Below are 26,402 nucleotides of genomic sequence, written 5' to 3' on the forward strand. Positions count from 1 at the left end.
ATACTTGATTTTAAAAGATCCCCAATTATCTGGCTACTTCTAGAAATGGAATCTTAAGCTGCAGGGACTCATGAAACACAAAGGTTCCAGAGATTAGCTTTGTAAAGCACTTGAATTTGTTAGGAACAAAGGCATGAGGGGATTTTTGGCAAGGAAATGCAACATGCTTTTCTTTATTTAACAGGTAGGAAGCATGTGACCTCATGCTAGGCTTGCTATTTCTGTCAACTATGTGCTCTATTTCTTGTCAAATAAGACATTTTAATAAAAGTAATCCTTTAAAACCCTCCAAATCTAAACTTTCAAACATTTGTTTGTATGAAAGAGAGGCCAGCTTAATTATGTATGTCTTTGTCAAATAGTAAATATTTTAATCTCTTGGAGATTTTTTGTGTTAGGATTTATAATCCATTTGACCCTTTCTGAATAATATTACTGATACCAAAGTGTTGAAGTAAGGCATAAAACCCTAGGTTCAAACTGGACAGCATTCATGCATTTGTCAGGACAGATATATTGGTCTTTTTCCAGCAAGACTAGTGAAATGTATTATTCCTGATGTTAGAAAGAGAAATGTCCTTCCCCTTCCTTTAATTATTCCATTTCATTACAGAATTTTTATTTATTTTATACTAATTATAGTACAAAAAAGGAATAAATGACCTGGGGGGGGTGAATTGGAGGGTCAAGTAACAGCTCTGCAAGATCTCTGGGAAGCATTGTGCCTCAGGGCTTGTCTACACTTACCAGGGGATTGACGAGCAGTGATCAATGCATCGGCGGTTGATTTAGCGGGTGTCGACCGCCAATCACTCTCCCGTCAACTCCTGTATGCCACCAGATTGAGAAGAGTAGGGGGAGTCAACGGGAGAGCATCTCCCATCGATGTTGCGTAATGTGGACCCCATGGTAAGTAGATCTAAGCTACATCGATTTGAGTTATGCTATTCACGTAAATCAAATTGTATAACTTAGATTGAATTTCCCCTGTAGTGTAGACAAGGCCTCAGAGAGCTATACAGTTGTTAGGTAGACTGTTCACAGGCAATTCATTGTGACTTTATCAATATTCAAAATTCAGACTAGCTTGGTTAATTTTTATTGGGGCTTAGGTCACTTGACATTGCTTCTGCTTCCTGAGCATGAGTGCATCTCCTAGAATGAGAAATCTCTGGTGCAAATGCTGACATTTCTAAGTTAAGCATTCCCTTTCCATGGATATTATTATTTAATATTTTCTTAAAATTTAATATTTCTTCAAACATTCTTACCAGTAAAACAGTTCACCAGTCTAGAACTCCCCAAATTGTGGTTCATGGAACACTTGCTGAAGCTCTTCCACAGAGAATTCTTCCTCTTTGTTTCCAGCTGTCAAATTGCATCACATAAAGTTAAAAATACTTTAACCATGCTATGATTCTCACTTTTCCATGTACACAGTTGCTGTAGTTGCCACAGGCATATTATCTGAATGGAGAGATGATCCATGTAATCACAATTGGTGGGGGAAGATGCTCTGTGAGACAATCTTTCTGATAAGATGTAGTCAATTCTATGACAAAGTTGGTGAACTTCTGTATTAAAAAGCAAGTTCATTGGTTCTAAATATAATTCCCTTTAATTTCATCATATTCCCTACCTTGAGCCTATATTGTGGCACAGAGTGAAAGGAAGGGACTGATCTATTTCTATTATGCAACATACTTACTATACAAAGAATTTGGGACCCCAGCTATATTGTTGGAAATCAACCATTTCAATGGGCAAATTTGTGTTCTTTAAAACTGATTATTAGCACTAACAAATTGCTACATTGTTTCAGGTTAAGAAGTCATGTAAACTCTTTCTGTATTGTTTATGAGAATCAAAAGCGTGAACATAAAAATATTAGAATGGCCATACTGGTCAGGCCAATGGGCCATCTAGCACTGTATCCTGTCTTCTGACAGTGGCTAGTGCCAGATACTTCAGAGGGAGTGAACAGAACAGGGCAATTTATCAAGTGACCCATCCCCTGTCATCTAGTCCCACCTTGCAGTAGTCAGAAATTTAGGGATACTCAGAGCATAGGGTAGTGTCCCTGACCATCTTGGCTAGTAACCACTGATAGACCTATCCTCCATTAACTTATCTAATTCTTTTTTAACTCAGTTATACTTTTGGCCTTCACAACATCCTCTGGCAAGGAGTTCCATAGGTTGACTGTGCATTGTGTGAAGTACTGCCTTATGTTTGTTTTAAATCTGCTGCCTATTAATTTCATCAGGTGACCTCTACTTCTTGTGTTATGTGAATGGGTAAATGACACTTCCCTATTAACTTTATCCATACCATTCATGATTTTACAGAACTTTATCATATTCCCCCTTCAGTTATCTCTTTTCTAAATTTAACAGTTCCAGTCTTTTTAATCTCTCCTCATATGGAAGCTGTTCCATACCTCTAATAATTTCTGTTGCCCTTCTCCATACTTCTTGAATAGTGCGTGCCCCATCTCAAAAAGATATATTAAAATTGCAAGGTGTGTGTGTTTCATGGGTTTCTAAAGCAGCATTATATTTTCTGTTTTATTGTCTATCCCTTTCCTAATGGCTCCTAACATTCTGTTAGTGGTTTTGACAGGTGCTGCACATTGAGCAGATGTTTTTAGAGAACTATCCACGATGACTCCAAGTTGTCTTTCTTAACTGGTAATAACTAATTTAGACCCCATCATTTTGTATGTACACTTGGGATTATGTTTTCCAATGTTCATTACTTTGCATTTATCAACATTGAATTTCATCTGCCCTGTTCTTGCCCAGTCACCCAGTTTTGTGATATCCCTTTGTAACTCTTTGCAGTCAGCTTTGGACTTAACTATCTTGAGTAATTTTGTACCATCTGCAAACTTTGCCACGTCACTGTTTAACCCTTTTTCCAGATCATTTATGAATATGTGAACAGCACTAGTCTCAGTTCAGATCCTTTGGGGACTCCACTATTTAACTCTCTCCTCAGTGAAAACTGACCATTTATTCCTACCCTCTGTTTCCTATCTTTTAACCCGTTACTGATCCATGAGAGGACCTTGTCGGTTATCCCATGACTGCTTATTTTCATAGAATATCAGGGTTGGACAGGACCTCAGGAGGTCATTTAGTCTAACCCCCTGCTCAAAGCAGGACCAATCCCCAATTTTTGCCTCAGATCCCTAAATGGCCCCCTCAAGGAGTGAACTCACAACCCTGGGTTTAGCAGGCTAATGCTCAAACCACTGAGCTATCCCTCCCCTCTTTGCTTAAGAACCTTTGGTGACAAACTTTGTGAAAGGCTTTCTGAAAGTACACTATATCCACTAGATCACCCATGTTCACATGTTTGTTGAACCCTCAAAGAATTCTAATAGATTGGTGAGGCCTGAGTTCCCTTTACCAAAGCTGTGTTGACTCTTCCCCAACATATTGTATTAATCTGTGTGTCTGATAATTCTAGTTCTCTACTATAGTTTCAACCAGTTTGCCTGGATTGCCGCTGTAGACTTTTTAAAACATTGGCATCACATTAGCTGTCCACCAGTCATCTCCTATAGAGGCTGATTTAAGTAATAGATTACATACCACAGAGTGACTATATATATTATACCGTGGCTATATATATATATAGCCGCGGTATAATAATTAATCAGTTCCCTAGAAACAGGATCCGAGCTCTTATTTAGCAGAGAACATGTTTAAATCTATATATGAGATTCATATAACTAATATTTTGTTAAAACAAATTTTTATAATCTTTCTCAACAATGTGTTTCCATCAAGATGGCAGCTGGCTGTTTACTGCATTGACCTGACTGCTGCTTCAGCAACCTTGCCTACTTGGCTGCTTCACAAATTTGTTTCTATTTGGGTGAAAAACTGAAAATTCCAAAGGATGTTCAGTATTTTTCTTTTCTTTTCACATATTCCCTATAGTTCAGCCATCTGTGCAAAATTAACAGTACTGTAGTTGCTTATTAGTGATTTTCTTTTCTTGATTAAAATTTTCATATTTATTAGTCTCTCTTTATTTCTAAAGTATGGGTAAAATGTTCAAAACTGCTTGAGTGACTTAGAGCTAAGTTTCACAGAAAGATTGACTAAGTTTTACAGAAAGTCAATGGCCCTTTGCATCCAGACACACAGGAGTAAGCAGGCTATTTTTATTTATTTATTTATTTAACATTTATATTGTGGTAAAACCTAGAGGCTTCAACCAGATCAGTGCCTTATTGTGATAGGAGCTGTACAAATATATATTACATGATAGTCCTTCCCTTAGGCCTTACAGTCTGCATTCCCACTACTTTCCCAATAGAGCCAGTGAGTGGGGAGGCAATTCCACAGTAGTCTATTCCCAACTGGTGCAACCACTCCTGGGATACAATGTCCAGTTCTGGTGTCCACAATTAAAGTACAGTGTTGATAAATAAGAGAAGATTCAGAGAAGAGCCACGCAAATAATGAAAGGATTGGAAGACATGCCTTGTAGAGATAGATTGAACTCCTTGAGTCTATTTAGCTTAACAAAGAGAAGGTTAAGGGATGATTTGATCACAGTCTATAAGTACCTACATGGGGAACCAAATATTTGATAATCAGCTCATCAGTCCAGCAGACAGAGGTATAACAAGATCCAAAGACCGGAAGTTGAAGCTAGACAAATTCAGATGGGAAATAAAGCAAAAATATTTAACAGTGAAAGTAATCAACCACCGCAACAACTTACTAAAGGTTGTGATTGATTTTCCATCACTGGCAAATTTTGAGCCAAAAAGGATTTTTTAAAAGAATATATAAATATTCTGTAGTTCAAAAAGGAATTATTTGGGGGAAGGTCTCTGACCTGTGTTGTACAGGAGGTCAGACAAGATGATTACAATGATCCCTTCTGTCCTTGGAATTCATGAATCCATGAGCTGTACACAGACTCGCTGTGTGACGTTGAGGAAGCCACATTAAATACAAGGTCACACACTGAATTAGTGGCCGAGTCAGGAACAGCCAATAGTAGAATTTCCTCATGTACAGTTGGAACATCTATTTAGGCCTGAGGCATTAGTAGCAAGCAGGTGAGTTTCAGAGAGCCCACCCCTCAGTCTCTGGTATTGAAATAAGTCAGTCAGGCCAAACCATTAAGAGTTAAAACAAATAATAAAAAAAAACCATTAAAATCCAAGAAAAGTGGGAGCAACATCTCAGAGCTCCCTTGTGAGCCCTGCTGCTCCACAGAGGCCTGAGGCCTGGCCCACACTTTAATCTTCAGTAGAGATGTGTGATCCACAGAGGTGCAGGTTCAACTTGCAACCCTTCATCCTCCTGCTAAGAACACTGGCCTAAAGGGTCTTGTAGACTCTGAATAAGCTGGCATTACCTGAACTTTATAGAAGACTGCTGTGCAGCTGGAAGGAAGATCAGACTCAGAGTAATATATGGGCATTGCAGGAAATAAGACACAGAGCAACTAAAAGCAATTTTTTTTTTTTTGGTAGGCCAACTTGAGACACCTTGGGCCTGATTTCAGAAGTGCTCAGTACTTGAAACTCCAAGGAAAGTCAATAGGCTCAATGGCAAGTTGTGGAAAAGATCCATTTCTGAGAAGGTAATGACAAAATCCCTTCTCTGGAGTCACTTCAAGTCTGGAAACTGATGGCTTGGGCTATCATTCCTGCTTCCGGAAAATATATCTTCCATCTCTAATCCAAGTAATACTCGCTGAAGGCCCAGTCCTTCAGGATCAGGCTCTAGAGAATTGCTGAGCAGTATGATGAGAAATGGGAGGTCATTACAGCTCTGGGTAGTGAAATGGACATTTTCAACACATGAAAACCCTAGGGCCATGTTAGACTTGAACATTCAACTATTCACACTGATGTAGCTGATGAAAACAAAGCAGGAAGCCGCCTATGTGTTCCAAACAATTGAATCTCTAATGACTGAGAACAAACTTCTCAGCACATGCAGAGAACAGACAGAACCTGTTGACATTATATACGTGGATCTTGGTTCCCCGAAAGATTTACCACTCAACAGTCACAGTGTGTAGTCAGCACTAGGCAAACTCTGGATTTTTGCAGGACTGCCATTGTCAAGCTAATGACCTAAAAGATAAGAAAGAAACTTGTAGCAAGCCAGGTCCCTGGGAAAATATTATCATCAGAGCCACCTCACCAACCCCTTTTTCCCTATTCACTGGTGGAAAAAAAGACTCTTGATCAAACAAAAACTTACCAAAAGAAATGCGGAAGCGACAATATTATATCTCACAAAACCGAGAACCTTAATGCAAAAGCAAGGTGCACCCCCTTTCTGACACAGGTTCATCCAAGGATTTGTAAACTTTGGAAGCAGATGATTACAAGGCAAACTCACTGAAACATTGGCCTCTAATGAGGATACTATTTACGGTAGCTTTGCCCAGCTTTAATCACTGCCATAATACTGTAATTACTATAGTAGACACTCACATACTACCATTATGGGAGACTTAAAAGTAGAGAAGGGCAAAATTTTTCAGATGAATAATTTATTCAACAACAAAACCACTTTCGTTTGACCGAAAACTATTTGCGAATTTCACACAAATAGTTGTGGCCATTTACAAAAGAATCAGAAGAGATGGAGTTGCTGCTGCCACTTCCTGCCCTACAATCTTTATAACCATTTATTCCGGGATTAGGGTATTCACCTCAGAAGTAGAAAACTCAGGTTCAAATTCCTGCTCTGGAACAGACCCAAAATGAATTTCAATTTTTTGGAACTGCCACCAAACTGAAAAATCAGTTATTCACCCCGCTCTACTTGTAAGAACTTAGATAGATAGATAGATATCTTCCATGGTTCACTATTTATTTTCTTGATCAAATTTTGCAAATTGTTTCAAATTGTGTTAACAAATATATTTTCTCCACGCCCTTTGCTTCATCAGGAAATAGATTTATATCTATATTCTTTGTCCTCTTTGACTTTGCTGTTGTGTAGTATTTTTGGCTCCTCATTGCATTCCAAACAATATATTTTATATTCTTAGAAATGTTGGTAACAGTTGAAATATTATAAATGTGCACATGATTAAAAGTCTTGGGACAGCAGCTTTAGAACATAAGAACAGCAGTACTAGGTCAGACCAATGGTCCATCTAGCACAGTATCCTGTCTCTGACAGTGGCTAGTGCCAAATGCTTCAGAGGGAGTAAACAGAACAGGGCAATTTTGAGTGATCCATCCCCTGTAATTCCGTCCCAGCTTCTGGCAGTTGGAGGTTTAGGGAGACACAAAGCATAGGGTTGTGTCCCTTACCATCTTGTCTAATACACATTGATGGACCTATTCCCCTGAATTTATCTAATTCTTTTTTAACTTAGTTATACTTTTCGCTGCCACAACATCCCCTGACAGTGAGTTCCACAGATTGTCTGCGCATTGTGTGTGGAAATACTTCCTTGTTTGTTTTTCAACCTGCTCTGTATTAATTTAATTGGGTGACCTCTAATGCTTGTGTTATCTGAATAGGTAAATAACACTTCCCTATTAACTTTCTACATACCATTCATGATTTTATAGAACTTTATCATATCTCCTTTCATCGTCTCTTTCCAAAGCTAAACAGTCCCAGTCTTTTTAATCTCTCCTCATACCAAAGCAGTTCCATATCTCTAATAATTTTTGTTGCCCTTCTCCATGCTTTTTGCAATTCTAAATATATTTTTTGAGATAGGGCCACCAAAACTGCATTCAGTATTCAAGATGTGGGCATACAATGGACTTATATAGTGGCATTATGTTATTTTCTGTCTTATTATCTAACCCTTTCTTAATTGCTCCTAACATTCTGTTAGCATTTTTGAGGACTGTTGCACATTGAGAAGCTGTTTTTAGAGAACTATTCACGATGACTCCAAGCTATCTTTCTTGAGTGGTAACAACTAATTAAGGCCTCATAATTTTGTATGTATACTTTGTATTATGTTTTCCAGTGTTCATTACTTTGCATTTTCAACAGTGAATTTCATCTGCCCTGTTCTTGCCCAGTCACCCTGTTTTGTGAGATCCCTTTGTAACTCTTAGTTAAGTCCAAAGCTGACTGCAATCTTGAGTAATTTTGTATCATCTGCAAACTTTGCCACCTCACTGTTTAATCCTTTTCCCTAATCTTTGTGAACAGCACTGGTCCCAGTTCAGATCCTTCAGGGACTCCACTATTTAACTCTTAGCTGTGAAAACTGACCATTTATTCTTACTCTGTTTCCTATTTTTTAACCAATTATTGATCCATGGGATGACTTCCCCTCTTATCCCATATCTCTTTAGTTTGCTTAAGAGGCTTAGGTGAGGGCCATTGATAAAGGCTTTCTTAAAGTCCAAGTATACTGTATCAACTGGATCACCCTTGTCCACATGCTGGTTAACACCTTCAAAGAATTCTAATAGATTGGTGATGCATGATTTCCCTTTACCAAAGTAACGTTGACTCTTCCCCAACATAACGTGTTCATCTATGTGTCTGATAATTCTGTTCTTTACTATTTTTTCAGCCAATTTGCCTGGTTAGGTTTACTGGCCTGTAATTACTAGGATTGCCTCTGGAGCCTTTTTTAGAAATCAGTGTTACATTAGCTACCCTCCAGTCATCCAGTACAGAGTCTGATTTAAGTGATAGGTTACATACCACAGTTAATAGTTCTGCAATTTCACATTTGAGTTCCTTTAGAATTCTTGGGTGACATACCATCTGGTCCTGGTGACTTATTACTGTTTAATTTATCAATTTGTTCTAAAACCTCCTCTATTCACACCTCAATCTGGGACAGTTCCTCAGATTTGTCACCGAAAAAAGAATGGCTCAGGTGTGGGGATCTCCCTCACAACCTCTGCAGGAAAGACCAACGCAAAGAATTCATTTAGCTTCTCCAAAATGGTTTTGTCTTCCTTAAGTGCTCCTTTAGTACCTTGATGATCCAGTTGCCCCACTGATTGTTTTGCAGGCTTCCTGCTTCTGATGTTCTTAAACAATATTTTGTGGGATAGATTTTGTCTTTAGCTGATTCCTCCTCAAATTCTTTTTTGGGCTGCCTTATTATACTTTACAGTTGACTTGCTAGAGTTTATGCTCCTTTCTATTTTCCTCACTAGGATTGGACTTCCAATTTTTATCTTTTTTGCTTCAAGCCGCCTCTTCTACTCAGCTGTTTAGCCATGGTGCCTTTTGGGGGGGAGCAAGGGAGGGTCCCTCACACTATTTTTTTTTTTTAATTTGGTGTGTACATTTAGCTTGAGCCTCTATTACAGTGTTCTTAAATCGTCCCTGTGTAGTTTGCAGGCATTTCACCTGTGTGACTGTTCCTTTTAATTTCTATTCAACTTGCTCCATCCTTGTTGTGTAGTCCATCTTTTTTAAGTTAAATGCAGTTACTCAGGGAGCAAGCCAGCTGCTGGTACTAGCTGATCCAATCCCTGACACCCGTCAATATGAGGACAGATGAAATACACCATTATTATTTTGGTTTCTGCCTTTGTAACCTCTGTAATCTCAGTTAGCAGTTTACAGTCACTATCACCATCCTGATCAGGTGGTGAGTAATATATTCCTGCTACTATACTCTTACTGTTCAAGCATGGAATTTCTACCCATAGAGATTCTATGCTACGGTTGAGTCATTTAAGATTTTTACTTCATGTGACTCTATGCTTTCTTTCACTTCCCCACCAGCGTGACCAATTTCTTTCGTACCCTCTTCACTAGGATATAGTGTTTCCCCGCCTTAAAAAAATCACCCCTAAAGGATGTCTCCGCCCAAACCATGTGCTCCTCCCCTTTGGCATTCCCCCAGCCCTTAGTTTAAAAATTCTTGACAACTTTTTTAATTTTACATACCGGCAGTCTGGTTTTGATTTAGGTGAAGCCCATCCTTCTTGTATAGACACCTGCCTTCCCCAAAGGTTAACCAGTTCCTAATAAATTGAAAATCCTCCTTCCCACACCATCATCCACATGTTCAGATCCTGAAGTTCTGCCTACCTTTCTGCCTTGTGCGTGGAACAGGAAGCATTTCAGAGAATGCTACCATGTTGGTTCTGGACCTTAATCAGTTACCTACCAGCCTAAATGTGGCCTCCAGGAACTCTGTCCTACTTTTGTTATGTCACTGGTAGCTATGAGTACCATGACCACCGACTCCTCCCCAGCACTGAACATCCATCTGTCTAGATGTCTTGTGAGATCCACAACCTTTACAGCCACCAAGCAATTCACCATGCAGTTCTCCGATCATCACAAACCCAGCTATCAATATTTATAATAATCAAATCCCCCATCATTACTACCTGTCTCTTCCTAATAACTGGGGTCCCTCCCCCAGGGGGTATCCTCAATGCACGAAGGTACTGTGACATCATTGGGAAAGGCAGTCTCAACTATGGGATTGTTTCATTTGGCTCCAGCTTGATGTTCTCCTTCCCTTAGACTGTCATCCTCTTTAACAGCACAGAGGCTGGCACACTGGGAGTGGGGCCGCTGAATTATGTTCCTGAAAGTCTCCTCTGTGTCACCTCTTTGTCTCCCTTAGCTCCTCCACTTCAGCCAATCTGGCCTCAAGAGCCTGTTCTGTATCTCCATGGGCCCTGAGCTGCTTGCACTGAATGCACATGTATACCACCAACCGTACATACTACAGTCAGTGCAATACTCTGAGTAGCTCCCACTCTGCTGCTGGAGTCGTGCTCGCATTATTTTTACTTTTGGAAGATTTTTGTTTTGTTTTTGTGGGGGGTTATTGGCCTAAATTTAGGTGTATGTGGCTCTCACATGCCCTCCTTCACCTGGAGAACTCTGTCACAAAACTCCCCTCTGTGCTCCTCCTGTTAACTAGCTTCTCTGGTCACTTAGGAGCTGGCGTTTTAAACCCCTGTTCAAGCTGAGTTAGCCCCCTTCAAAATTATTTTCAATCAGAAAAAGCAGGATTCATTAGCTTTCAAATGACCTAGCTAGATTTTTCTGAGCGTCTGATTGCTATCAGGCATCCAAGGAACAATCTAACCAAGCTACACAATAATCCCACAGAGTGAAGGATGTAAAAGAGTGCATAATCTATGGGGGAAAATATAACATGCTAAAGAGGTCAAATAGACTGGTGAAATCATCTGGAAAGTCATTTAAATTTAGCCAAAAAATGTATTAGCAAAAGTTAGAACCTGAGAACAGAGCCTGAGTAGCAGAAACACAGCAGAATAAGATAAGGTTGTTGACAGTTGTGCAGTTATTGGCAACAGTAATTGTAGAAGACTTCAGCGTTCAGTACAGGGTACGATGTTGTTGGAATACCTGATACTTGTGTCACTGATAGCATTACCTTGGCTGGCTGTCCAAACGTTAAAAAATGTTCTGTAGTTTGTATTTTTATATCTTTAAAGTATTTTTAACATTAAAGTTATATATTTAAATGTACAAAGGTCAGGAAATGAGAATATGCTATTTCTCACACTAGCATTTTCACACTGTGCACTCAGCACGTGCTCTCCTGACCAGAGTTAGCTTTAGTAACCGTGATTTCTTCCTATCCTCACAAAATGAGATGCTATGGGACTGTCACTGACGGCCTGAGGAGTTCCCTGTGTGTAGTGGATTATATTAGTATATGGATTCAATCCTACAGCTGGTGGGAACATTTATGGCAAAATTCCATTTAGTCAAAACTAAAACATTTCGGGAGGAGAGGCTCCCAGACACTATAGTCTGACATTTGGGGACTTGGCCTACTACATGGGAGACCCATGTTCAAGTCTCTGCTCTGCCTGATTCCGAGTGACCTGGGATGAAAAACTCTGAATAAAAATGGAGTCAGAACTTCAAGATTTGGTCCATTTTTGAGCTGCTGAAGATTCTCCATACGTGACTACCTCTTGCCCAAGCCCAACACTTGTCTATATGTGTTTCTTAGGTACTTGGCTCAGCCGCTGACTCTACTAATGTGTGACCTTTCACAAGTCACGTCCTCTTTCCTGGCATCAGTTCCTCCCGCTGTAAAATGGGGACGATGATATTTTGTTTTCCTTTGTAAAGCTATGGATGGAAAGTACGACATAAGTTAACTGATTCTTATTTCTTATTTATTTACTGAAAAGCATGCTCCTTCCGAAGGTGATGCAGAAAACCGTGGGACTTGAGCATTTTGCATTGGTACCCTTAGTAACCCTCTGTTGAAATACGAAGTTCATGGAGGATAGGTCCATCAGTGGCTATCAGCCAGGATGGGCAGGGATGCAAAACCATGCTCTGAAGCAGGGGGTGGCCAACCTGTGGCTCCAGAGCCACATGCGGCTCTTAAAAGTTAATATGCAGCTCCTTGTATAGGTACTGACTCTGGGGCTGGAGCTACAGGTACCAACTTTCCAATGTGCCAGGGGGTGCTCACTGCTCAACCCCTGATTCTGCCAGAGGCCCTGCCCCCACTCCACCCCTTCCCGACCCCTCCCCTGAGCCTGCCGTGCCCTCGCTCCTTCCCCCTCCCCCCCGAGCCTCCAGCACACCAGGGAACAGCTGATCAGGAGGTGTGGGGAGGGAGGAGGAGGGCTGATCAGGTGATCAGGAGTTGCTGGGGGTAGGGGAGCTGATGGGTGGGGGGGGCTGCTGATGTATTACTGTGGCTCTTTGGCAATGTACATTGGTAAATTCTGGCTCCTCCTCAGGCTCAGGTTGGCCACCCCTGCTCTGAAGTGTCTCCTTTTGCCAGAAGCTGAGAATGGGCAACAGGGGATGGATCATTGGATGATTACCTGTTCTGTTCCTTCCCTCTGAAGCACCTGGCATTGGTCACTGTTGGAAGACGGGATACTGGGCTAGGTGGACCATTGGTCTGACCCAGTAGGGCCGTTCTTATGAAGCTTTATGGGATTTTACTGGTGTCTAAATCATCCATAATGACTGTTTTCTGGTCTCTCCCAACTGGAGATGAGGGGTATGGCTATGCTATTCTTTTAACTACACCATAGGATACTGATTATGCCAAATCTTGAGGGAGGAAATTTAGGACCAGTATCTGGATCACCTTACTGCAGCCTCTTCGCTCCCAGCCCCAGTGTCTCAGACAGCATGAGCAGTTTGTCTGCTGTAGTGGGAAATAGGACATTAGAGTAGGAAATCCTTGCAGACAGCCACCACAACAGCAAAGGATCAACCCATGCTTCTCCTTCTAGGCCACATCAGTCCACCTGCCCTTCTGCTCTCCCTCCTCACCCATTTCAGGATCTGGTAAGGACTCCTCTCTACAATTTGAGAGACGGGTATTCAGAGAAGAGCTTTCAGAGCTCTATCCTTTACGGTGCTTGGCAGGGAGGCAGCCCAATAGCTAGCACAGAATGGAGAGAGGAAGCCTTGTCTAGTGGTCAAATCACAGTGCTGGGAATCTCTCATCCTCGCTTTGCCACAGATTTGCTTTCTGACTGTGGAGAAATCCCTTAACTACTGGATCCTCAGCTTCACCACCTTTAAAATGGGATTAATGTCCCCCACACACAGGGATGTCGGAAGACTTCATTCAGAATACTGGGAGAAGCCTCAACTGGAAAATAATCCCAAACTGCAAAGTGGTAGTATTATGACAGGTAGATGCTCCCAGCACAGCCAGATGGTTAGAGAGCGGAGCAGTGGAAAGTTGCTCTGAGTCACTGAGCAGCAAGCTGAAAAAGTCAAGGTCAGAGGAGATTCATCAGGAAACTGGGTCAGTACACTGTCTGCTCTCAGTAAGTACAAAACTCCTTGTACACTGTGACTGAGTGGATTAAGAGATTGGCCTTTTTTTCCTGGGCTAGATGGTGCTTTTAGGCACAGGCCTCTTATGAGAGGAGTCTAAAAGAGCTTGTCTTGTTTAGTCTAGCAAAATGAAGGCTGAAAGGGGATACTGTTCTATATAAGTACATCAGGGGGTAAACACCAGGAAGAGAGAAGAGCAAGTTAAGGACAATGTTGGCACAAGAAAAAACAGGGATAAACTGGCCATGAAAAAAATTAGGCTGGAAATTGTAAGGTTTGTAACCATTAGTGGAGTGAGGTTGGGAAAATAAGAGCAGTGGGGGCAAACAGCCTAACTGGTTCTAAGGTGAACTTGATGTGTTTGTAAGCTCCTTGGGAAGCAACCATGCATTGCTTCAGTTTTGGAAGGTACTAATCACTACTTTGGTACACTTAGGAATAATAATAACTATGTCTGTGAAGTGTAACCTTAATACCTTAGTAGGTGCAAGGTGGGTGAACTAGTTCTAAGATGGAGCCTGATACATTTATGAATGGGATTATATGATGGGTGGCCTGTGCTAGCAGGGAACTGACTTCATTACGCAGGAGGTCACTTCCATTTCTATGTTCCTAAGAGAGAGCCTATGAGTTGAACCACTCCAGGAGTAGACCCAAGAGCATTGTGATTGACTTCTTTCCAGCTTGTTCCTAGGAGCAGTTAGGGAAGGCGGTAATTTACTGCTTGTGTATCTCTGCTTTTTTAGAAATGGAGGGGCAATGTTCTGCAACAAAATAGAATTTGGAAAGACAGAATTCATGCAGACCAGCAGTAAATTACGAACTTCTGCCAGGGAACAAAGAGTTGCCCTTCTATTTTAAACACCCTCAAATAGGGTGTACAAACAGTAAATTACTACCCGCCAACCACTAACTATACAGGGCTGGGAAGCAGCCAGCTCATCCTATGGACCTATTATTTTATCAGTGGAGTGTCATGCACCTTCTTGTGGATCATCAGGTGCTTGCCATGATTAGAGACAGGATACTGGACTAGATGGACCATTGTAAAGTTGAAAAGGTTTAAATTTATAATAGGTCTTGAAAGGTCAGAGGCAGGTATTTCACTGGGAGTGGGGGCCTTCTTGAAGGCCCCAGTTTCACTGGTAAGGAGAAACTTGGCAACAGAGTGAGGCTATGGCTCTAGAAACATAAGCGAGTTACTCTTTTGTAGCCTCAGGAATCATAATGTCAACAGTGCCAGACCTTGATTTGTTTTTTGGGGGGTTGAGAGATTGACTGTTGTTTGGGAGCTGTGTGAGAATGGAGGGAGAGAGAATTGAGTGGGGGGCTAAGTTAACAGGCTGGTTCTGGTTGCACTTTCATAGTCCCAGACTGCAGAGAGATACCTGATCAATGGACTTTCTGCCTCTTTTGCCTAACAACTACAGGGAACCATCACTTCCCCCTGAACAGCAGCCAAGAGAGCATGAGGATCCATGGAGCTGCAATGGCCTCTCAGGCCTATGTGGGTCAGGTGCCTGTGAGTTGGGGGGTCTTGGCACCTGAGGCAGTTGTGGAGATTGCAGGTATTTTTAAATTATTAATAATGGCAGGTAGAGGGCCATCTGGGACAAGTTGATATTGAAGAAGGGAATGAACTAAGTTAACAAAATAAAATAGGCAGCAAGCCCAGAGGTTGCATTTTTGCAGGGACTCAGAGGACAGGGATGTTCAGGGCTTATAGTTCTAGGGGACATTTTAAAATAACTATTAAAAACAACATTTCAGTTCTTTGGAACCACCCAGTCTGTGCATATTTTTTGTGTGCCTGTGTGGGCTCATAATATGATTAACATGATCACATTCCTCCATCCTCACTACTCCCCGGTTTGTTCCCTTTGCTTGTCTCTGGTCTTTTAATTAGACTTTACACAAATTGTGATGGTGACAATGTCTTCCTATATATTTGTACAGTTCCTACCACAATGGGGCCCCGATCCAGCCTGAGACCTTTAGACACCACCATCATAGTAAATCAATTAACTCAAATGCCTAGGGACGAGGATCTATGCGCTGCCTTGGGCAACATGTGTTCATCAGCTTCACAACAAACAGCCACAATGGACCTTTGTAAATGGCATTGATGTAGTTCAGCCACAAGTTGCTGGGAGAGGTGCAAAAATTCCTTGGATGAAATTACATGACCTGAGTTATGCAGGAAGTCAGACTTGATGACCACAATGGTGCCTTCTAGCATTAAAATCTATGAATCTCTGAAGTGGTTGAAACATCAAAAGTAGTTTCCTTTGCTTTGGGGATCATGAGTTGGCTGAGCTATTTGATCTGAACCAGTTCACCCATCCCCACTATGTGAAGCAGCAGAATTACACAGTTAACTCCCTTTTAATCCCATGGGGCAGTCCTTACTCTGACAAAACTCCCATTGACTAGCAATTGAATGGAGCCATGTGGAATATCTGTTTTCTCTCTTTTAGGATTTGTCACGTAATATCTGTGTTGAATTTTACAAGTTCCCCATATTTCATAGCCCAAGAGAAACCCTCAACACACTACAAATTAAGAACAAATACATACTGTACATCATTCAGATACATCCCTCATCCTGTGGTTTTGCAGTGCTTTGGAATTCATTGGCAGTGAATAACAATGACTGCAATGGAAATACTGCCTGAGTAAGGGCTTCAGGATCACAACTGTTGTCAATAACTGGCGTCACCCAATATATTCCCCAGGCATTGACTCTGAATTGCTCAAACAGGTTTCCTGCTATACTCCCCATGCATGGATTCTAAATATCTCAGACAGGTTTCCTACAACTTAATGGGGATAGAGCCAATATTAAAATCAGACAGCTTTCTGAGACTGAAAAACTAGACCCCAAATTGCTTCTATTTGAAGACTGTAACCCAATATGACTTTCACAAATCTATGCCACATATAACTGAGACAGCCCTGATTGTGCTCCCGCTGAGCTCAGTGGGGGACTTTTTTGCTATTGACCTCAACAGGAGATGACATGAAATGTCTTAATTTTAGCCTTTTTGACACTTAGAAATGCAGAGAGAGAGAGAGGAAAGAATTATTCTACAATCCATAAGGTTCTGACACAAGGAACAGTGTAGCCAAGTAGCAAAGGAAATAATACACTGTAATTCAAGTGTTTTGTATACACTGACAATTCACCCATTTCAAATGTCAGCATGTCCTGTGGTAACCCTAAAAATTTTGCCTTAGATAATATCTTGGGTAACTTAATAACTTACCTCAGTACATGGAGTATTCAAGGTATTATCTTTTCAACAGGTACTGAGATGTACAAGAGAACACTGCACATATTAAGGTAATCATAGCTATTTATCTAAGGTACAATTGCAAGCTTTTAAGGGTGACCAATTTATTTATTCTTATATTTTATTAACTAATTATGGTATGGTTAATTATTATGGATCACTTGATGATTACCTGTTCTGTTCATTCCCTCTGGGGCACCTGGCATTGGCCACTGTCAGAAGACAGGATACTGGGCTAGATGGACCTTTGGTCTGACCCAGTATGGCTGTTCTTATTATGGAATTACTGGCATGTCATTGTCTCATTGATAGTGCTAGCTGCCCACATTTCAATGTCAAGGTTGACCTTATGAGAAAAGTAAACTGACTCTTTAGTTAGAAGCTATGGAATCCAATCCGCCTCAGGTCAGCTGGAGGAATACTGCAAAAGAGAGTTCAAAGGTTATTGTCCAAAATGAACACTTGGGGGTTTCTTGGAAAAGTGTGTATTTGTTGTCTGTGAACATTCAGATGAGTGGTGGTGTTCATGGAAAGTGAAAGCCTCGTGTTTTGTGTGACAGTTTATAGCAGAAGCACTGGGTGTGGGCATCTTGCAAGCTCTTTCAAAAGTTTGTCATCCAGTAAGAGAGCAGAAACAATGTGACTAAGTTGTCCAATCAAACACCATTATAAATATTGCATAACAAAGGCGAATAATTCCTGAACAGCCTATATTCTCCTGTTTTAGCTATGAGGCAGTGTGGATTTGGCCCTGGACTCAGGGTACTGGAACAATTTTTATAGTGGGGGGTGCTGAGAGCCATTGAACCAAACTGTAAACCCTGCATATGATGGAAACTTCAAGCCAGGGGGTGCTGCAGCACTCCCAGCACCCCTAGTTCCAACATCTATGCCTGGACTGGAACGCAAGATACCTGATTTTGCTTCTCAGCTGTGCCACTGAGCTGCTGTGCAGCCTTGGGCAAGTCACTTGACCTCCCTCTGCTTCTGTGAACCTTCCTTGCCCTTGTCTATTTACGTTACAAATGTTTTGTCATTCCCAATGCGTTTGTACAGTGCCTAGGACAATGGGGTCCTGATCTTGGGTGGGGCCTATTGCTATCCAAATATTAAATCAAACATTTTCAATAATTAATGATTTTGTACAAATCATAGTTTGATTGGAGATAATTTGTGAACATAAAAAAAGAATGGATTAAATTTGTCAAATAAATTATTCAGTACTCAAATAAATTATTCATTGCTCATGTGTGTAGTCCCACCCACATGAATGACAGTGGACAGGAGTGGACCCTAAATCCTAAAAATCCCTGCATACCTAATCTAAGGGAAATTTTCCCTTCTAAATAAATACATAGTTCACAAAACTAACCAGCAGAGAGCAGCACTATTTAAGTTTGAGTTCATCTTGACAAACGTTAGTTATTGGCTTACTGTGCATAAAACTGTAATGTACTGTACATAAAATGTATGACTGTTACAGTAGTCACTATGATTCACTGCCAATGCATTTTAATGTAAACGCAACACCAAAAAGAAATGTATTTGAATGATTTATGTATTTGTTTTTAATTTGCAGTATGTTGAGGGTTTCTTTTGGGCTGTGATATATGGCGAACTTGTAAAAATTCAACACAGATGTTATATGATTTCAAACAGAGAATTTAATTACATGCCTTTAACAAGGAACTCATTCAATTAAATATTTCCCTCTCGCCACCTAAAATGGTATTTCACCCGGCCAGCACAGTCAGAATTAAATCAGACAACCTGCAGAGGTCATTTCATGCGAATGAGAATACCTTTATCTGAGAGCCATTATTTTTGGTTGCCTTTACAAGGCAGATCATGAGGTTTTTTTTCAGTCTAGCATTACTTCAGCTCATCTTTTTCTGGTGACCACTGCTCTATTGTATTGGATTTAAGCTGTCCTCCTGTTTTAAGCAAGTTGACTGACATGACTGTGGTGAGGATAACCAGGAGAGCAAGGAGAATCTGCCTATCTATGACATTATGGCCAGTTATTCCCCATATTGTAGTCCTTCCTCATCTCCCCTCCTGCTACATCCAGTGGAGGGACCAACTTCAAGTGAGGTCCTTAAGCTGTCCTGAGCATAGTACCTGCTCTTTGCTCGCGATTCCTGGGCAACAAGCCTCCCCAAATCAGGTAGGGAAGACACAGGGTCATAACTCACCCTACCTCATCTCCACACTGGCCAGCAGAGACAGCTGGTCATGGAGAGGAGTCCACGCTGTGCCCTGAGGCGATACAGCCATTGTACTCCCCTACTGTTCTGAGAAGAACAGGCATATAAGGTATCTTTGTGTTCTCATTAGGGTAGAGCATATCTGCACTACTCCCTACTCAGGATTGTGCCTGGACGGCATGATCTGGCCCTCAGTAAGTCTGGTGTCCTGCACTAGGGAGATCATGGGACGTGTTCTCTTGGGGAAAATATTCCAATTGGGAATGGGGCATGTTATAAGGTGGCACTTTTTGCAGTGGTATCTTGGAAGTGAAAAGTGAGTCATGATTGGCTGTACAGGAGAATTTCTGCACAGACTGCACATACAATATTTGCACCACAATGGATTTTTCCAATCCCTGTTCCAATCTCTGTTAGTTTAACATTGTGCCTCAAATGAGAGCTCATCAAAAGTGATGCCATGGGCTGAAAATAAAAATTGGTTTCATAGCTCACACTCCATCAAAGGGCAAGAAGTAAAAAAGTAAAAATCTTGCCCCAGCCCCCTCTACCTAATTAAAGAGCCATCCTGTGGGCCATAATGTAATGCACAACCAAGTCAAATGAAAACAAACATGGAAATCTTTACTGTATGTACTGTAAGGCCTTATTTCGTTCTTCATTTGACCCCTGGGAATTGCCCTTAGCCTTGAGCACATCTGGTTCCTTGGTAAATGCATTACTACAAGTTAGAACTAGGTGAATTCTGCAACACATTTTCCATGAGTATTCTTTTTACTATTTAAATGAAATGGTTTTGAATGAGCTCATGCTCCTTTAGTGCTTGCTTTCCTGTGAATATTCTAGCAATCAGGTGAATAAGTAGGAAAGTTTCACATCAAAATAGCAGGTTTTAATTAAATTTAGCTGAAGTTTGAATTTGAAATTCACTTTTTGGGAGTATTCAAGTGTTCACACCAGTAATCTGATCCTAGGAGTTATGCTCATCCAGGTAGGAAAAAGGAACAATACTACGTATGCAGTCAAAACAGGACAAATTACAAACATCCAGTGCTCACAATGAATGGCATGCAGAAGATTTGCAGATCAAGAGTCAGTGGCTGATTATCTGGGGAATAAATCTGAATAACAAATCAATCTCAGAGAATTCCAGCCTATTCACAGACAACTTGCAAAACAGAATTTCATTGAATAAATGGTTTGTTACAAACAAGTTCTGCTGCCAATAATTCTCCTCCCAGGTCCACAGATGTAAATGACAATGGAGGGAATCTGGTATCATGATTAGAGCCGGGGACTGGGACTCAGAATTCCTGGGGTTTCGTTCATGGTGAGCAACCATTCAGCTAATGCAGAATGCAATAACACGGGGAGTAGGCAAAAGGGCTACTGCCTACCCAGGGCCATTGTGTTCACGTGGCTGGCTGCCTATGTGAGCATAGACTAAGACTGCGAAAACAACTTCATAAGGTTCTTCTGGCCTAAGGTTAACTGAATGATCTTGAGTGATAAGTTACTGTTCAAGTAATTTGTTCTCATTGTTTGGCTTCAAATGTGGCAGCTCGTATTGTCTCTCACAATGTAGAGAAACTTCATCATGTATACACAGACACAGGGGTGCTAAGAGCCATTGAACCAAACTGTAAGCCCTATATATGATGAAAACAACTTCAAGCTTGGGGGTGCTGCCACCCCCACCCCCGCACCCCTAGTTGTAGCACCTATCCACAGACAATATGTATAAACAGCTTCTGCTTCATTTCCCTATTACATGCAACTCATTCTTCTCTGCCTTAACAATATCCTCATCCTCCTATCCCCCACCCCTCTTTCCTCCACCATTGTATCTTCAGACACAGGGTATGGATGTACAGACGGGGCTTGAATCTGCACAGCATAGGTGTAGCATGCCGCAAATAGAAACTCAAGCTAAAAAGTGATGAGTGTTGAGGCAGGACAGGAAGTGCAAAGGAACCTGAAATAACGAGAGCACTTTTGCACGGCAGGCCAAGTTGAAAAACCTAAGGGAGACACAAAGTTAAGCACCTCATTAGCCTGAGGACGAGAATGCTTACGCTGTGTCACCTCAAATGCACCCATTCTCTACTCATACGTCATCTCTCTCTTTTAATGGCACTATTGAGAGTAACGGAACCAGCACACAAGGAGCCTGAGATTTATTTCTGCACAGTGCAGGGAACTATGTCTAGCACTCAGTCTGATTTGTGCCAATGCATAGCCTTGGCTCACACTTGCTCTGGAGTTTAATAGTCTTTTGTTCTATCTAATCTAATCTATCTATCTGTGTACTCATATGGCCTCCATTACCATGGCATCTGAGTCGCTCGCAACCATTAATGTATTTATCCTCACAATGCCTCTGTGAGATAAGGGAATACTATTAGGCATATGCTAGTATTGTATGCCATGTCAGATCAAGGCAAGGATGACATATTTATATTATCCCATCATAAATCTAAACCGCATCTTCAGCACCCCAAATATGCATTCAGTTGTAATACAGACCACCTTGTTTGCCTCACTGTAGACTTGTTCCTCATCAACCTGAAGAGTCATAAAAACATAAGAACGGCCATACTGGGTCAGACCAATGGTCCATCTAGCTCAGTATCTTGTCTCTGACAGTGGTCAGTGCCAGTTGGAGGTTGAGGGACACCTAGAGCACGAGATTCTATCCCTGACCATCTTGGCTAATAGCCATTCATCCATCGACCTATCCTCCATGAAATATACCCCACAGAAGAAGAACATATGGTCTTCCCTGGGCATGGAGATCAGATGAGCAGATTGTGATGCATGCTATAGATGCTTATAGCAGCAGATTATTTGACCAAGCACTGTTTCTTGGATGTGCATCTCATACGAGGTATATTTTTTCTCCATATCACAGTGCATTTACTCATTATTTGATACATGTGGAGGACTAATAGCAGTGATATGCATGTATCACAGCAATATCATGTATGGCGCCTGTGATTCTCACTAAAAATGTATTTTGTGGTCTTCCAGCATTCAGTAAATGACTGACAATATATGAAATTTGTTGGATTTCTGTTTGTGAAATGCCAGCCAGGATATTACATGCCATTAGTTAGCTGTGGCCTGGCAAGTGGCGCCAGCTAAATGGTATGTACATTTCTTTTCCATTCACTGTCATGCCTGGCACATGTAACTGAATGTGGCAGGAAACTGTTACATTGCTGATGATATGTATCATACTTGTGGGTCCTGACTTACACAGGGCTCGACTGTTCTTCAGACTACTCACCCTCTTTTTCTTGCTTGCTGCGGTGTGAATGTTGTAGGGAGCAATCCCATGTTAAGACGTCATGAGTGTGTCTCTGAGCAGTGTTGTGAGAAACTTTCTCTTGACGTTGAGAATGAGACATACTGATGCATAGTGACGTCTTCCATGAGTTGGCAACCAGTTTTGGAAGGTGTGGAAAGATACATTCCTCAGGGATGGTTTTCTCTGTGACCTTAGTGTCAGGAAATTAATATGTAAGTATAGACTGTGTAACTACCCATGCAACTGTCTAGTATCACTTAATAAGTAGAGGATGCTGGGCAAGCATTAAATCCACCTAACAGTCTTTTCTGAGAGAGGTTGTCTTTTTCCCCCCACAAATTTCAAGACAGCAGAATCTCTGTGATGGTACCTCAGTTAAAAATTGCCCCTTTATGATTAAACCATGTCCCCCTTTGGAGACCGGCGAGAGAAAATATGGAAGGGTCATGAGAGCTCTGTTTGGAGGATAGAAGCATCAGGGCAATCACACAAAAAGCTACCTTTCCTACCAGATAATTTGACATATCTGCTAATCTACCTTGTGAATTTCTTATAAGGATATGACCCTCTGTTATCAAACAGCTAGCGATGTTAGCTAGCCAATGGTGGTTGTGTTTTCACCTACATATCTAAACAGGAAATGTCATGTAAAATGGAAGTTCAGGCACATCACTCCCAGTCAAGAAGCTGGCACATGGAAGAAATGAACGGCAATTTTAAGAGTTGGGTTTTGGTGTAGTGTGGAGACTCTCTGCTTGAAATAATAGCAGCCAAGTTAGGTGACTTGGAATACAGTGTGATGAACACTGGTGCACACGTGAGGGGTACAAGCCATTGTGTCTATCGGTTGTACAGCAAATCTGGTAAACCTATGAAATAACAGTGTGTTCTCCTTGAAAAACAGAATTGCATAATATGTTGTTTTTACTACTGCACGTAGTAAAAAATCATTCTTAGGTCCCAAAGCCAGAAAAAACAACACATGAAAGGACAAACTGACTACAAGTTCACTGCTTTGGATATAAAAAGGTATCTGGCAGGATGCTGTCATTTTTAGTCCATGTGTTTTTCATTTGAATTAGTTCATGTAAGGTTATTTCAAGGGGAGAAAAAATAATGTGATAAATCTCCTTAGGAATTAGAGCTGTACGAGCTTGGGAAACTCGCTGGGCAAGCCAGCTTGTTTTGTCCGCCAAATTCTAGGGGCTCAAGAGTCTAATGAGAGCTTAATTAAAATCAATGTGAAAAAATTAAGCACTTTAAAAGTATTGTTTGGGGGATCGCAAAAACTCAGGTCACACAAAGTTACCCATTTATTGCTTTGAAATTTTGTTCTGTGAACATTTTTTTCTCTCCATCTGTAGGCCCCTCTTGTGATCTCTTCTGTCTCCATATAAAAGGAAACATACCAATGAAAGTGCTGTTTGGAGAGGCTTCATCAAGGCTTTTCTCATCTCCTCTTCTCTTTCCTCAGTTTCCCTGTTGCTGTTAGAAACAGGATTTAAGTGATAATGTCAGACTGAGGTGCTCTTTCCCGCTCAGAAATCAATGGAAGTCTTTCCATGGATTTCAACAGGCTTTGAATCAGGCCCACTAGCATCATCTCCTGAGAGGTGCTGAGCACCCAGAAGTCCCACTGAAGTCAGTAGGAGTTCAATGTGCACCGCATCTTTTAGTATCAGGCTCTATGCAGAGATTCTCCCTTGCCATTCGAGTCTTGGACTTCCCTTCCACTCAGTAAACCTAACCCTCTTGTTCCAAACAACTTCCCCATCTAGTGGCTTGTTCTGAATCTGAGTATTTATCTTTCACATCAGCAATTCCCTTAGCGCATCTGTTTGGACTCCTATAAACTCAGTGACGCAGCTGTGGGGCGTTGTTTTGTGTACTAGTATTCACTGTAGGCCTGATTGTGCTCCTACAATACACCACTGTAAATAAAGAGTACGTCAGTGGAAGTCAATGGAGTTACACCAGTGTTAACAACATAAGTGTGACTAGAGTCAGTTCTTATGAGAACAACATGTGGAATGGTATCACACAGCGAACAGCCCCTTGAGAGGTATCACTGTCTATAGGCTTCCTACTGGAGCTCCAGTCATCTTCAATTAATTTATATCTATTTTTGCATGAACAACTGTGTCCCAGATAGAACAGAAATGTTTATGATCTGTTAACAAATGACTTGTTTGCTTGTTTGTTTCTTTTTTCTTTCTTTTCTCTTTGCCAAGAGAAGCTAAAATAAAATATAAAAATACCGCTTGGGGTAGGGAAAAAAGCCACTTCCTGGAGAGTTTAATCCTGAACACAGATTGTCGTGAACCCAGTTTTGTTCTACTATAACTTTATTTTGTAAACCGAGTAGAAACAACAAGCTGACAGATGACATGCAGTGCTCAACTCTTTTACTCGTAAATGAAGCTGTTCTAATTAGCGATTGAATCAGCCAGGCCAATGGGTGTCAGATACCGCTGAAGGTGGATTACTTTGCCTCTCCATGGATAATTTCTATGTTTGATGAATGAATCTACCTTCTGGACAGCACAGCAGAGCTGTGTTCTTGGAAATCATTCTCTGAGAAACCATAATGTAAGCAGAACTTCCACAACAGGAGGCTGGCCCAGCCAGAATGCTAACTGGCTGCAGGATGATGCCATGCACAGAAATATCACTTTTTGTTCTTGTTCAAAAGTGTTACGCTGTCCTGGAATCTTAAGATCCCATCATCCTGCAGAGGATTTCCTTCTCTTCATGGTGAATTCCAGTGAATAACCATGAGCCTGCTTCTGTACTTACTTACATCCATTTTACACGGCTGTAAAGTCCATTACAGTCAATGGGGTTCACTTGAAACTTACAGCACGGTGACTGAGAGATGCATTTGGCCCACTGAATTCCTGTAAAGAAGACACTTCCTTCATGCAGGGCCAGTAAAACATTAAAGCTCCAGTATTGCATATAAATGCAACATTTTATTGTTTATATTTAGCCCTCTCTCTCCTGCTCCTTTGTACCAGAGTTAGATTCCTTCACTCCCCCCGCTGATGAGGGAGAAAGGATTTGAAGAGAGGTTTCCCACCTCTCAGAAGAGAGCTCTAACTACTGGGCTATGGGATACTCTGATGCGTGTCTGCCTCAATCTCTACTGTTGAAACTGTTACACTCTGGATAAATAATTAAAAATAATCAAAGCAGGGGGACTGGATCCTGGGTCACCCACCTCCCAGGTGCGTTCTCTCTCTTTTTCTACTCCAATGACATTGTAGAGGTGACAAAATCTTCCTCTTTAAGCGACAATACCAGATGCAGTGGGGCTTGCTACTTAGCTCTGAGTCAATATTATGTGTTGTTTACCCTACTTTTCCCAAATACTATTAATCAAAATATTTGTAAATACACTATTTGTTTCTGGGGGGGAGGGGAGCCACCCACGGTTGAGACTTTCATTTTACATAGAACTTTCAGGGGTTGAGTGGATGGTGGGTTTTTTCCATTGTTTTTGTTACTAGCCTTCATTTTTAAGCAAAGCAGTTATGTTTTCTGTAAGGCTCGGCTGAGGAAATTCAGCCAGCCAGCCACTCTTCGGAGAGTTCAGTCACATACTCACATCAGTTCAGGGTAACTAATGGCAGTCTTATTGTATTTCTTAAACAATAAACAATGACTCCATCTCTTTTTGAATTGCCTCTGAAAACAAATCTTTTCTCCTTTGCCTATAATTCTTCATTGCTCTCTCTCTCCCTCTCTCTCCTCCCGCTATTATTTATTATTTAACTCTGTGAAGATGCTATACCAAGTGAGACCCTGAGTATGGGGACGCACATAGTCTCTG

General features: G+C 41.2%; 1 long non-coding RNA gene across 1 annotated transcript in view; it reads left to right on the top strand.

Moving 5' to 3' along the window:
* The first annotated feature begins 503 nt into the window (after window positions 1-503).
* Window positions 504-26,402, top strand: part of LOC141989496 (uncharacterized) — a 117,421-nt gene continuing 91,522 nt past the window's right edge. Inside the window, exon 1 of the long non-coding RNA XR_012640001.1 lies at window positions 504-909. This is a non-coding gene — a long non-coding RNA (uncharacterized LOC141989496). The remainder of the gene's footprint in view (window positions 910-26,402) is intronic.

The sequence above is a fragment of the Natator depressus genome, chromosome 6 (assembly GCF_965152275.1).
Source record: "Natator depressus isolate rNatDep1 chromosome 6, rNatDep2.hap1, whole genome shotgun sequence".
NCBI classification, from domain to species: Eukaryota; Metazoa; Chordata; order Testudines; family Cheloniidae; genus Natator; species Natator depressus.